This window comes from Sorex fumeus, unplaced genomic scaffold, assembly GCF_029834395.1.
Source record: "Sorex fumeus unplaced genomic scaffold, SorFum_2.1 ptg000049l, whole genome shotgun sequence".
NCBI classification, from domain to species: Eukaryota; Metazoa; Chordata; class Mammalia; order Eulipotyphla; family Soricidae; genus Sorex; species Sorex fumeus.
The window spans coordinates 469,910-482,645 of record NW_026606106.1 but is presented as its reverse complement, the minus strand read 5'-3'; positions in this window follow the sequence as shown (position 1 = coordinate 482,645).

Below are 12,736 nucleotides of genomic sequence, written 5' to 3'. Positions count from 1 at the left end.
CCAGACTTCTAACATGTCTGACCAGAAATCAGAACTCAATGATTTTTCCCATTTGGAGAAGCCCATGTGCTCTAATGAGCACAGCTCTCTCTTTCTCTCTCCCCTTGCATTTCTCTAAGTAATTTTCTTTAAGTAATACTTTTCTTTATCACTGAAAAAGTCAGAGTTCAAAACATATGTGCCGCTAGGCTTTATTAATCTCATCCTAGTCATTTCTTTTTTATTTATATTTGTTCCACTAATACATCTATAGAATAAACTTGTTGGCAGTTGTGTTACACTCTTGCGTCAATTTTGAGGTCTTCATTAACAGCAAATTTCATATAAATTTTTGTTTAAAAATCTTTATGTAATACTCAAATAATCTTTTAGTTTGATGGTCTATATTATTTTTATTTTACTGAATTATTCATAATCTCATCAAAGAACACTCAATGTCACTCTCAATTTTTATATGTATATAACTATTTGATTTGCCAATATTTTACTAGGATGCATCTACTTGAGGGATTCCTGAGCAAAGAGGAAGAAGTAGACCTCAGAAATTCTGGGTATGGCTCAAAACCCAAACATAAGTTGCATAAAAGAATATCATTTGTGAACAAGCTTCTGAAGTGAAGTTCCAGTATTCAATCCTCTGGTAGAGATAACAAGAAGTTAATGCCCCTGAAAGCCCAGAGGCTCTAACTGCAGGATGGGGACCGGTAGCAAGGGGCGCCAAGTCCCAACAGCACACAATTGTAGGCTTGAAGGGGTGCAGAGATGAGAGGAGCTTCTCCTCAGAAACACGAATACAGTATGACTGAAGTCTAATCATGAACAGCTTTTTAATGGTGTATCTCATGGTGATTTAATTAAAAAAAATTGGGGCCAGAGCGATAGCACAGCGGTAGGGCGTTTGCCTTGCACGCAGCTAACATGGCCAACCCGAGTTCGATTCCTCCACCCCTCTCAGAGAGCCCGGCAAGCTACCAAGAGTATATCGCCCGCACGGCAAAGCCTGGCAAGCTACCCGTGATGTATTCGATATGCCAAACACAGTAACAACAAGTCTCACGATGGAGACGTTACTGGGTCCGCTCGAGCAAATCGATGAACAATGGGAGGACTGTGCTTAAAAACTCCAAAATTAAATTTTGCTTTCTTGGGAAAACCAAAATTAAGTATAGGATACCCGAAGAAATTGTGCATAATTATGTTTTGAGAGGAACATTTATCATGTTGATAAGGCAGTAAAATCTGTATAGAGGTGGTGTTTCTGCACTTCTTAATGTTGCCAATGGAAACCACTGGGGCATGAAGATGGTTTTGTACTCTCATTTTAGTATCGCTTGGGGAGTTACAGGATCCCAGAAATAACCTCAAAACTCAGTTGTGCCTATATGTGTCCACACTATACAGATGTGGGGAGCCCTCAGTGAAAGGGCTTGGCCCTCCAGAGGGGGAGCTCTGTGTGCAGAGTCCTGGAACAGGGCAGGGTCTCATCTCCTCAAACAAGGGTCAAAACGTGGACCTCTTCACTCCCCTTGAGGATGGACCCAGTGACTTCCACCAGCCCCTTCTCAGGTTGGACCAGGCCTTCAGCTATCATTTCTCCATCCTCATGAATATGCAAATTGCACGAGGGACACTGAGTTAAACACAGATGTGTCTGTGTCCTGACAATCTCACACAGCAGGCACACCCACACCTTCAGAAGCCCTTGAGTGCACGGTCCTCACCATGGACTGGACCTAGAGAATTCTCTTCCTTGTGGCAGTGGCTGCAGGTAAGCATCCCCATGCCTTGGGCTGAGGCAACGGGGCCAGTCAAGTGGAGCCCACCCACTCCTATCTGCTGTCCACAGGTGTGAACTCGAAGGTGCAGCTGGTGCAGTTGGGGGCTGAGGTGACAAAACCTGGAACATCAGTGAAGATATCCTGCAAGGCGTCTGGATACACCTTCACCAACTACTGGATGAACTGGGTGCAGCAGGCCCCAGGACAAGGGCTCGAGTGGAAGGGAAACATATATCCTGGTAATAGTGATACAAACTATGCACCGAAGTTCCAGGGCAGACTCACACTCACTGCAGACATGTCCACAAACACAGCCTACATGGAACTGAGCAGGCTGAGCACTAAGAACGTGGCCGTGTATTACTGTGCGAGACACACAGTGTGACAACCACATCTTCAGTGTGTCAGAAAACTGAGGGGGAGGCAGCTGTTCTGGGTGAGGAGATAATGGGGACGCTGATCCCCCTTCTTTCCTCCTCAGAAAGTCAGGGTCTGAGACACAGAATGGAGCTCACAGGGCCAGGCTTCATCTGAGGGAAAGGCTCAGGATCTCTCTCTGTCCTTCAGCAACAGCCCAGAGGAAGATGGCTTCTCTGTAGAACACCTGGTGTCATTTGTATTTTCTTCTAGAATTTTTCAGTGGATAGCCCCCGATGGCACAAGAAGAACCACATAAAAGTTTAGACTGGTGTCACATTCATGGACTGCAGATCTAATCATGGCAGACTACTATTGTCATACATTTTATCTTAAATTCTGTGTCTTAGGGGCTGGAGCGATAGGACAGGGGCTAGGGCATTTGCCTTGCACGCGGCCAAACCTGGTTTGATTCCCAGCATTCCATATGGTCCTCAAAGCACAGCTAGGAGTGATTCCAGAGTGCATGAACCAGGAGTAACCCCTGTGCAACCCCGGGTGTGACCTAAAAAGGAAAAAAAAATCTGTATCTAAGCAAAAAAAAAAAATACTCAGATACATGGGCTGGAGCGATAGCACAGCGGTAGGGCGTCTGCCTTGCACACAGCCAACATGGCCGACCCGAGTTCGATTCCTCCGCCCCTCTCGGAGAGCCCAGCAAGCTACCGAGAGTATTCGATATGCCAGACACAGTAACAACAAAGTCTCCAATGGAGATGTTACTGGGCCCACTCGAGCAAATCGACGATCAACGGGAGGGCCTTTACCTTTTTACTTTTAAAATAAAATTTGAGGATTGGCAAGATCCTCATATGGAGTTTCTGTGAAGCCCTGCCCCTCTGTGCATGTTTGTATCTCCATTTTTCTGAGTCATATCCAGCCTTGGATAAGGGACAGTGGAGGAGATGACCCTATATTAAAGGGATCATAGTCAGATTTCTACTTTATGTGGTGGTAAAGAAATGGCCAGGGTCTGTGAAGTTCTGATGTTGGGACACCTAAACCCACCTCAGGGAAAGGTGGTGACCCAAGCACAGACACACTGTCTGGGGTGTGCCCAGGAGGGCTGGCAGTAGCAAGGACCAGCAGACAGGATCTGGATCTGGATCTGGATCAAGGCCTCAGGGGCTGATCCCTCCACCCCAGGTTCATGAATCCCAGCTAAGTTTACCTGGGTCTGACCTCACCAATTGACCAATATTCCTGGGAAATATATGATATTGAATGAGACATTAATTTTGTGCATGCGTTGAAATCTGGGAATAATCGCAATTTATCACTTTTTCTCAACTGACATCAAGGACATATATACATGAACTATATTCATGCAAAAAAAACACTAGAGAAGCTTCAGACAGCATGACTACGTGATGGGCTATCCGTCATTCAGAACCACAGTATTACTGAAAATATAGGTGCTTCCATTGTTGAAGTATGGCCATTTCTTTTTATGCAGCTCCAAGAATCATACCTGCATTTTGAAAAATGTTACAAAATTTTTTCAGGATGGATATGAAGTTCCCAATTTTCTCCTTTCGGAAATCCGACATGCCATTTTGTCGGTAAAGAAACGAACAGCACCTGTCCCAGACAAGGTCAGACATGAACACCTGAAGAACCTGCCATCAGTACTCATCAATACACTGGCTCGGCTCTTCACACGCTATCTGAATTCAAGGTTCTGTCCCAATGGAAAAACATCAGGACTGTACTACTGTACAAGAAGGGAGACATTCATGACCTTGGCAACTATTGCCTGATCTGCCCATTGTCTGTCATCTACAAGTTGTTCACTCGAGTCATTCTGAATAGGATTGGCAGAACACTAGATGAAGGACAACCATGTGAGCAAGCCAGGTTCCGCAAAGGATTCAGCACCATCGACCATATCCACACGATAACCAAGCTCATTGAGGTTTCTCAGGAGTTCAAGATGCCACTCTGCCTAACATTCATTGATTTAAAGAAGGCTTTTGATTCTGTTGAGACAGAAGCAGTCATTGAAGTCCCAGCCAATCAGGACATTCAAACTCAATACTTCAGGATCCTCCATGAGCTGTATTACAGATTCACTACCAGGATCTTACCATTCTACAAAGAAGTGATCATCCATGTCAAGAGAAGAGTTCGGCAGGGTGATGCCATTTCACTGAAAATCTTCAGTGCCACACTCAAGAACATCATGTGACAACTGGAATGGGAAGGAACGGGAGTGAAAGTAAATAAATGGTCGGCAACTATACCACCTTTGCTTTGTTGATGACATTGTTCTAACAACACCAAACATTAGCCAAATGGCACAAATGTTGGCTGACTTGACCGTGAGTGTGGAAAGGTCGAATTGCAGCTGAATTTCACGAAGACAACGTTTATGAGAAACAGTCTTGTTCCTGACATTCCATTCACTGTCAACGGGACAAATATCTCTGAATGCAACAGTTATATATACCTAGGTCGAGAAGTCAACATGACAAATGACCCGGAACCTGGGTTGTGGAGGAGGAAGAGAGCGGCTTGGAATGCCTTCACGAACGTCGAAGAAATAGCTAAGAGGACAAAGAACCATTGGCTCCTGACACATCTCTTTGATTCCACTGTTCTTCCTGCATTAACATATGCCTCAGAGACCTGGGCCCTACGAAAACAGGATGAGAACTCTATTCAGGTCTCTCAAAAAGGAATCAAAAGACATATGCTTGGAGTATCACGCTTCACTCAAATGAGAGAAAGAATCCGGAGTTCTGACCTCCGTCAATGGTCAAGAATCAGAGACGCTGTCTCATTTGTCAAAACGTCAAAAATCAGATGGGCTGGACACGTAATGAGATTTGGAGACGACTTCTGGACTAGAGCCGTTACTGATTGGATTCCACAGGACGTTAAAAGACCTTGTGGCCTCCCACCTACTAGATGATCAGACCTCTTAGTCAAGACCCTGAACGATTGGTTTGAGGCTCGTGTTCTTAGAACGAACAGACGCCACTGGGCTACACTAGCACACGACAGGGACAAATCAAGACATTACTGATGCCCACTCGAGCAAATCGATGATTAACGAGAAGTCAAGTGATCAAGTGATGTAAAAATTATATCATCCAAATATGGACAATCTATAATTATCTTTGACTTGGAGAACACACCTGAAGTGCTATGTATTTACTTCCTGTCTGTGTCCTGGTTCCACCTGTTGTGCTCAGGTATCAATTAGTGGTCCTGGAAAATGATCTTGGGACACTTATGTGGAGAGCATTTCATTGAATCCATCTGAATTGCTATTATGAACAAAATTAGAGGCTACCTCTTTCATCCAGGACTATCTAATAATAAGGTAAAGGTAAAGGTAAAGGCCCTCCCGTTGATCATCGATTTGCTCGAGCGGGCCCAGTAACGTCTCCATTGGAGACTTTGTTGTTACTGTGTCTGGCATATCGAATACTCTCGGTAGCTTGCCGGGCTCTCCGAGAGGGGCGGAGGAATCGAACTCGGGTCGGCCATGTTGGCCGCTTGTAAGGCGAACGCCCTACCCGCTGTGCTATCGCTCCAGCCCTATTATTATTATTATCTAATAATAAAAAATTAGATAAAATTATTATTATCTAATAATAAAAATACACATTATTATTATTATCTAATAATAAAAAAACACAAAATCATGATCTGGGCTTTCATTCTTTTCTAATTAATTTCTTACCACCTTTCTAATAAATTCCAAATGATAAACAAGGATATTTTACTATAAATCTGTAAGGGTGAAATACCTACAAAATGTGTCAAGAAGCATTGAAAATAGAAATGCATCTTCAAATTATGCACCAGTCCAGAAATGCATGCTGAAAATAATTTTTTTTAATATTTTATAAAAGGAAGCTCAGATAGAGAAGAGAGCACCAAATAAAGGGTGTTGTGAGGACCCTCCCAGGGTGGGAGAATCACGCTGAAAGTAGTCTATAGACCAAACATGATTGCCACTCAATGCCTCTCTTGCAAAACACAGTACCCAAAAGAAGAGAGAGAGAACAAGGGGGAATACCCTGCCACAGAGGCAGGATGGGACGGGGGGGGGGAATGAGGGGGGGTGCTGGGACCCGTGGGGATGGATGACGGGCACTGGTGGAGGGATGGGCACTTGATCATTGTATAACTGAAACCCAAGCACAAAATTTGTGGGCCTATAACTGTGCCTCATGGTTTTTCACTAATAAAAAAAGAAAAAAATTTAAAAAAATGTAGTAGCAGAAGCCTCCTAAAATATAAGAAAACAAACACAAGGAAGCTTCTCATTGTACATATGTAAAAAATGAAAAAAAGAACAAGTAATAATAAATGATTAAAACAAAAAAAAAATCTACCGTCAAAGTTGGTGGTTGGAAACAAGTTTTATAGATTCAAGAATGTTCCCCGTTGTCTAGTGTTGTATCTTTAGGAAACAGTCCCATCATTGTGCATCTCCTCAACCTCTCCAGGCTATATCTGAGGTCTGGGTGTCCAGCTCCCCTGCAAACTGCTGCCAGTGGTGGAGCTCACAAAGACCGTGTAGGTGGGGTCAGATCTGTGAGAATTCACCGTCCTGAGCTTGCAGGATCTCTGGAACAGAGCCATGGCAAGTCATGGGCTTTATATAGAGAATGTTTATTAATCCTGTTAGAGCCATCATGTACATGAGGTTGAATACTCATCCGTCTCAGTAATAACGTTGCCCGAGTTTCTGTTTGTCTATCTCTGTGTTTATTTTTGGTAGAATCTTGTTGAACCTGCTGGGTGTTTGATAATTTTGATGTTTAACGCTGACATTTTTTTCCTTTTTGGGTCACACCTGGCGATGCACTGGGGTTACTCCTGGATCATGCACTCAGGATTTACTTCTCCCGCTGCTTGGGAGAACATATGGGATGTTAGGAATCGAAACTAGTTCATCAGAGTGCAAGGTCAATGGCCTATCTGCTGTGCTATCGCTCCACTCCCAAATGCTGACTTTTTAAAACATCCAATTATAGAGAACATTTTCTGGTTCGTTAGATTTAATTCAACCCTCTGGTGCTCCATGGAATTAGGGGTACACTTATGTGACACAAACTGTGTCTAGGTTCCATTCACTTGAGGACAGGGTAGGGCCCCATATGTCACTGTTTAGAGCTTGCACACTATATTTGTAGCATGTGTGAGTCTTTACACAAAGACCAAAACTCTGGTTCAATAGATTGTGTGCTGAGGACCCTTTACTGGGTCTTTCTAAACATCAAACATGGGTTAGGATACTTCAGTGATGAACCCCAAGAATAGGGTCTGAGGTTCATCATCATCTTTTGGACACTGAGTTGTACAAAGGGCAGGCTAGGTTTAGGTGCTGTTGGCTAGGACAACCACACCAGGAAGGTCCCCTAGGCATAAACGTCTTCCTTGTCCCAATACAAAACCATTAACAGTGAAAAATTTTTAAAAATACACCCTAATAACTACCTTAAAATTAGGGAGTGACGCTGATTCAGGGGAAGGAATGTTCATGGAACATGAGACAGTAAATAGAATGAATATTGTTTAACCATGGTTTGGACGGAGCCAAGTCAGAAATTCCTGTGACAGTTGCACTGCCTGTTCGGTCCCATGTTTTCCATCGGCAGTGGGAGAACATGAGCCACCACACAGGGACACGAGAACAGGACCTGTCTACAGGGTAGAGGCCCTAGGGTGACTGGGTTTGGTCATCAGGAACCTAAGACATGGGGACTTTCCCCCTCAGCAATTCCTGTTTCCTGAGAGCTCCTCAGCACATTTCCTATGCTGGAGAAAGAGGTCCGACTTTGACAGAACCCCAGGACAGGCCTGAGATCTCTGAGCCACAGTCAGCACCTCCTCAGAGGGGAGCGTCTACACCAGCCTGGCCCGAATCCCATCCTTTCTCTACAGAGGCTCCCCCATGCAAATCTTCACTCGAGACCCAGGATTAAAACCACGTTCACACTCACCCCAACTCGGGCTCCCTCTTCCCCTGACATGGTGTCTGAGATCATGGACCTCGTGGGCAGGAACATGCATCACCGCTGATTCCTCCTCTTTCTGGTGGTAGCTCCCAGATGTGAATATCTCCTGGACAGAGGCTCCAAGTTGGGCATGGGGCCTCTGAGTCTGTAACTCACTGTGGGTCTCTATTCCCAGGTGTCTTTTCCAAGGTACAGCTTCAGGAGTCAGGAATAAGCTTGGTGACACCCTCACAGATGCTGTCCCTCACCTGGTTAGGGTTAGGGTTTCTGCATTCTCATTAACCGGTGATCATGTGCACTGGGTCTCCCAGGTTCCTGGAAAGGGGCTGGATTGGATTGGTGTTGTGTATACTGGTGTGGGAAGAAATTATAACCCAAATCTTCAGTCCCAAGTCAGCATCTCCAGGGGCACCTCCAAGAACCAAGTTTACCTAAAACTGAGCAACTCAGTAACTGAGAACACAGCTGTGTATTATTGTGCAAAATACACACAGTGAGGGCAAGTCCCTGTGAGCCCAGACACAAACCTGCTGAGGGAGACCAGAGAGTTGCAAGGGTGCGTGTGACCACCAAGGGGTGATCTGCTCCCAGGACTCCAGGGCTTTGCTCCAGGAGCGGGGGGTGAGTGGCTGTCAGCGGGTCCCTTTATTTTCTCCTTTAGTGAAATATAAAAGACAAATTTCATAAACCAAGTGCACACATTTTATTAGTACATTTTATTCTAGTCCAAATTTGTTTATTCCTCTTCATACCACATGCTTCACTAGAGACTTATTTCCCATTAGGTAAGGTGTGGTTAATTTTCCTTCCTATAAAGATTATTTGCTACACAGAAGGAGGATTTTCACAATTGCCGTTTTTATTGTCATTGAGGAATTAGGTTGACAATAGTCTGAGAGTTGATGCTTGTGGGTGAAAAACTTCCTGCACTTCTCCCAGCACCAAATCCCCACAGACCCCCACATTCTGCTGTGGCCCCATTCTCGGCCTCTTCTTCCCCAACCGACTCCTCTGGGGAATCCCAGAGTGTGGTTAGATGCAGGGGCCGTTATCATTGGATCCTGTCCATGCTGACGCTCTGTTCTCTGAACCACTGATAAATGAGATTGTCTGAATTTGTCCTTCTCCCTCTGACAAACTTCACTTGATATGATTTTGTTTAGTTCTATTCATGGTTCAGAGAACACTGGTATTTTGTCATTTCTTATAGCTGCACAGTATCCTATTGTGTGTATACTTCACAAATTCTTATTCTTGAAACTCATTAAACATTCAGATATTTTCCAAGCCTTGACAACTATTTTAAATTCTACAACTGACATATGTTTAAATGTATTTTCTCTAATGAGTGTTTTCATGCTTGGGGGGTGAAGTTACCAACTATAGAATCACTTGCAACTTGCAAATTCTGTTTTCACTCTTTTTTAAAAAAAATTATTAGTGAAACACCATGAGGTACAATTGTATACTTAGAAATTTTTGTCCTTGGGTTTCATTTATGCAATTATCAAGTACTCATCCCTCCACCATGCCAATTTTCAGCACCATGGGTTCCAGTATTCCTCCCACAACCCATTCCCCCCTATCCCACCCTGCATCTGTGGAGGGCATTTCCTTTTGTTCTCTCTCTCCTTTTGGGTGTTGTGGTTTGAAAAAGAGGCATTGACCACAACACCCAAAAGGAGAGAGAGAACACAGGGGATTGCCCTGCCACAGAGACAGGGGGGATGGGGGGATGGGGGTGGGAGGGATATTATCCATGGTGGTGGAAAATGGGCACTGGTGGAGGGATGGGTATCTGATCATTGTATAATTGAAACCAAAACACAAAAAATTGTAAATCTACAACTTTAAAAAAAATAAAATACAATAAAGGGAAAAAAAATAAAAAAAATAAAAATAAATAAAAAAAAAGAAAAAGAGGCATTGAGTGGCAATCATGTTTGGTCTATAGCCTACTTTAAGCATGCTTCTCCCATCCTGGGAGGATCCTCCCAACACCATTTATTTTGTGTTCCCTTCTATATATGAGCTGCCTTTTACCCTAGCATGTGTGTCTGGCCTCCAAGCCATGGAACAAAATTCCTGGCACTAATCTTGGCCACTCTTGGGTGTTAGTCTCCTATTTTGTTACTTTATGTTCCCCAGATGAATGCGATCTTTCTACGTCTATCCCTCATTTTCTGATTAGTTTCACTTAACATGATACTTTCCATGTAGTGCCACTTGTATGTAAATTTCATGACTTCAGCTTTTCTAACATCTACATAGTACTCCATTGTGTAGATGTACCAAAGATTCTTTAACCAGTCATCTGTTCTGGGGCACTCTGGTTTTTTCCAGATTCTGGCTATTTTAAAGAGTGCTGCAATGAATAAACAAGTGCAGATGTCACTTCGACTATACTACTTTGCTTCTCTGGGATATATTACCAGGAGTGGTATTGCTGGGTCAAATGGGAGCTCAATTTCTCATTTTTTTAAATTCATTTTCATTTTTAGTGAAACACCATGAGGTACAGTTGTAGATTTACAATTTTTTGTGCTTGGATTTTGATTATACAATGATCAAATACCCATCCCTCCACCAGTGCCCATTTTCTACCACCATGGATAATATCCCTCCCACCCCCATCCCTCCCATCTCACCCTGCCTCTGTGGCAGGGCAATCCCTTGTGTTCTCTCTATCCTTTTGGGTGTTGTGGTCTGCAAAAGAGGCTTTGAGTGGCAAACATATTCAGTCCATAGTCTACTTTCAACATGCATCTCCCCTCCTGGGAGGATCCTCCAAACACCCTTTATTTGGTGATCCCTTCTCTATCTGAGCTTCCCTTTCCCCTAGAATGCCCGGCTGGCCTCTAAGCTGTGGAGTAATCCTCCTGGTGTTGATCTCAGCTATTCTTGGGTATTAATTTCCTATTTTGTTTCTTTATATTCCCCAGATGAATGCAATCTTTCTATGTCTATCCCTCTCTTTCTGACTCATTTCGCTTAGCATGATACTTTCCATGTTGTACCACTTGTATATAAATTTCATGACTTCATCTTTTCTAACAGCTAAATAGTACTCCATTGTGTAGATGTACCAAAGTTTCTTTAACCAGTCATCTGTTCTTGGGCATTCAGGTTTCTTCCAGTTTCTTGCTATTGTAAAGAGTGCTGCAATGAACAAACAAGTGCAGATATCACTTAGACTATACATTTTTGCCTCTCTGGGATATATTCCCAGGAGTCGTATTGCTGGGTCAAATGGGAGCTCAATTTCTAATTTTTTGAGAATTGTCCATACTGTTTTCCAGAAGGGCTTAACCAGTCGACATTCCCACCAACAGTGAAGAAGTGTCCCTTTCTCACCACATCCACGCCAGCAGCGGTTGCTTTTATTCTTTTGGATGTGGGCCAGTCTCTGAGGTGTGAGATGGTATCTCATTGTGGTTTTGATTTGCATCTCCCTGATAATTAATGATGTAGAACATTTTCTCATGTGCTTTTTTGCCATTTGGATTTCTTCTTTGAGAAATTTTCTGTTCATTTTATTGCCCCATTTTTTGATGGGGTTGGATGTTTTCTTCTTGTGGAGTTCAACCAGTATTTTGTATATCCTTGATATCAACCCCTTGTCAGATGTGTATTCGGTGAATATCCTTTCCCATTCTGTAGACTGTCTTTGTATTTTGGTCACTGTTTCTTTGGAGGTGCAGAAGCTTCTTAGTTTAAGATAGTCCCATTTATCTATCTCTGTTTTCACTTGCTCGGCCAGTTGCGTGGCATCTTTGAAGATACCATTAGCTTCAATGTCATGGAGGGTTTTGCCAACTTTGTCTTCAATGTACCTTATGGTTTCTGGTCTGATGTTGAGGTCTTTAATCCATTTTGATCTTACTTTTGTACATGATGTTAGGCAGAGTTCTGAGCCCACTTTTTTGCATGTAGCCGTCCAGGGATGCCAGCACAATTTGTTAAAGAGACTTTCCTTACTCCACTTCACATTTCTTGCACCTTTATCAAAGATTAGATGATCATATGATTGAGCGGAGATGTCATTGTATTCAACGCTGTTCCATTGGTCTGCAGTTCTACCTTTGTTCCAGTACCATGCTGTTTTAATTATACCTGCTTTGTAGTACAGTTTGAAGTTAGGGAGGTTGATTCCTCCCATTTTCTGTCTCCCAAGAAATGCTTGATCTATTCGTGGGGGCTTATTGTTCCATATAAATTTCAGGAGTGTTTGCTCCATTTCTTTGAAGAATGTCATAGGTATCCTTATAGGGATTGCATTGAATTTATACAATGCTTTTGGTAATGTTGCCATTTTGACAATGTTAAGTCTCCCTACCCATGAGCAGGGGATATTTTTCCATTTCCTCATGTCCTCTTTTATTTCCTGAAGTAGCGTTTTATAGTTTTCTTTGTACAGGTCCTTTAATTCCTTAGTTAAGCTGATTCCTAGGTACTTGATTTTCTGGGTAACAATTGTGAATGGGATTGTTTTTTTCATGTTGCTTTCTTCTCTCTCACTGTTTGCGTATAGGAAAGCCATGGACTTTTGGCATTGATTTTATA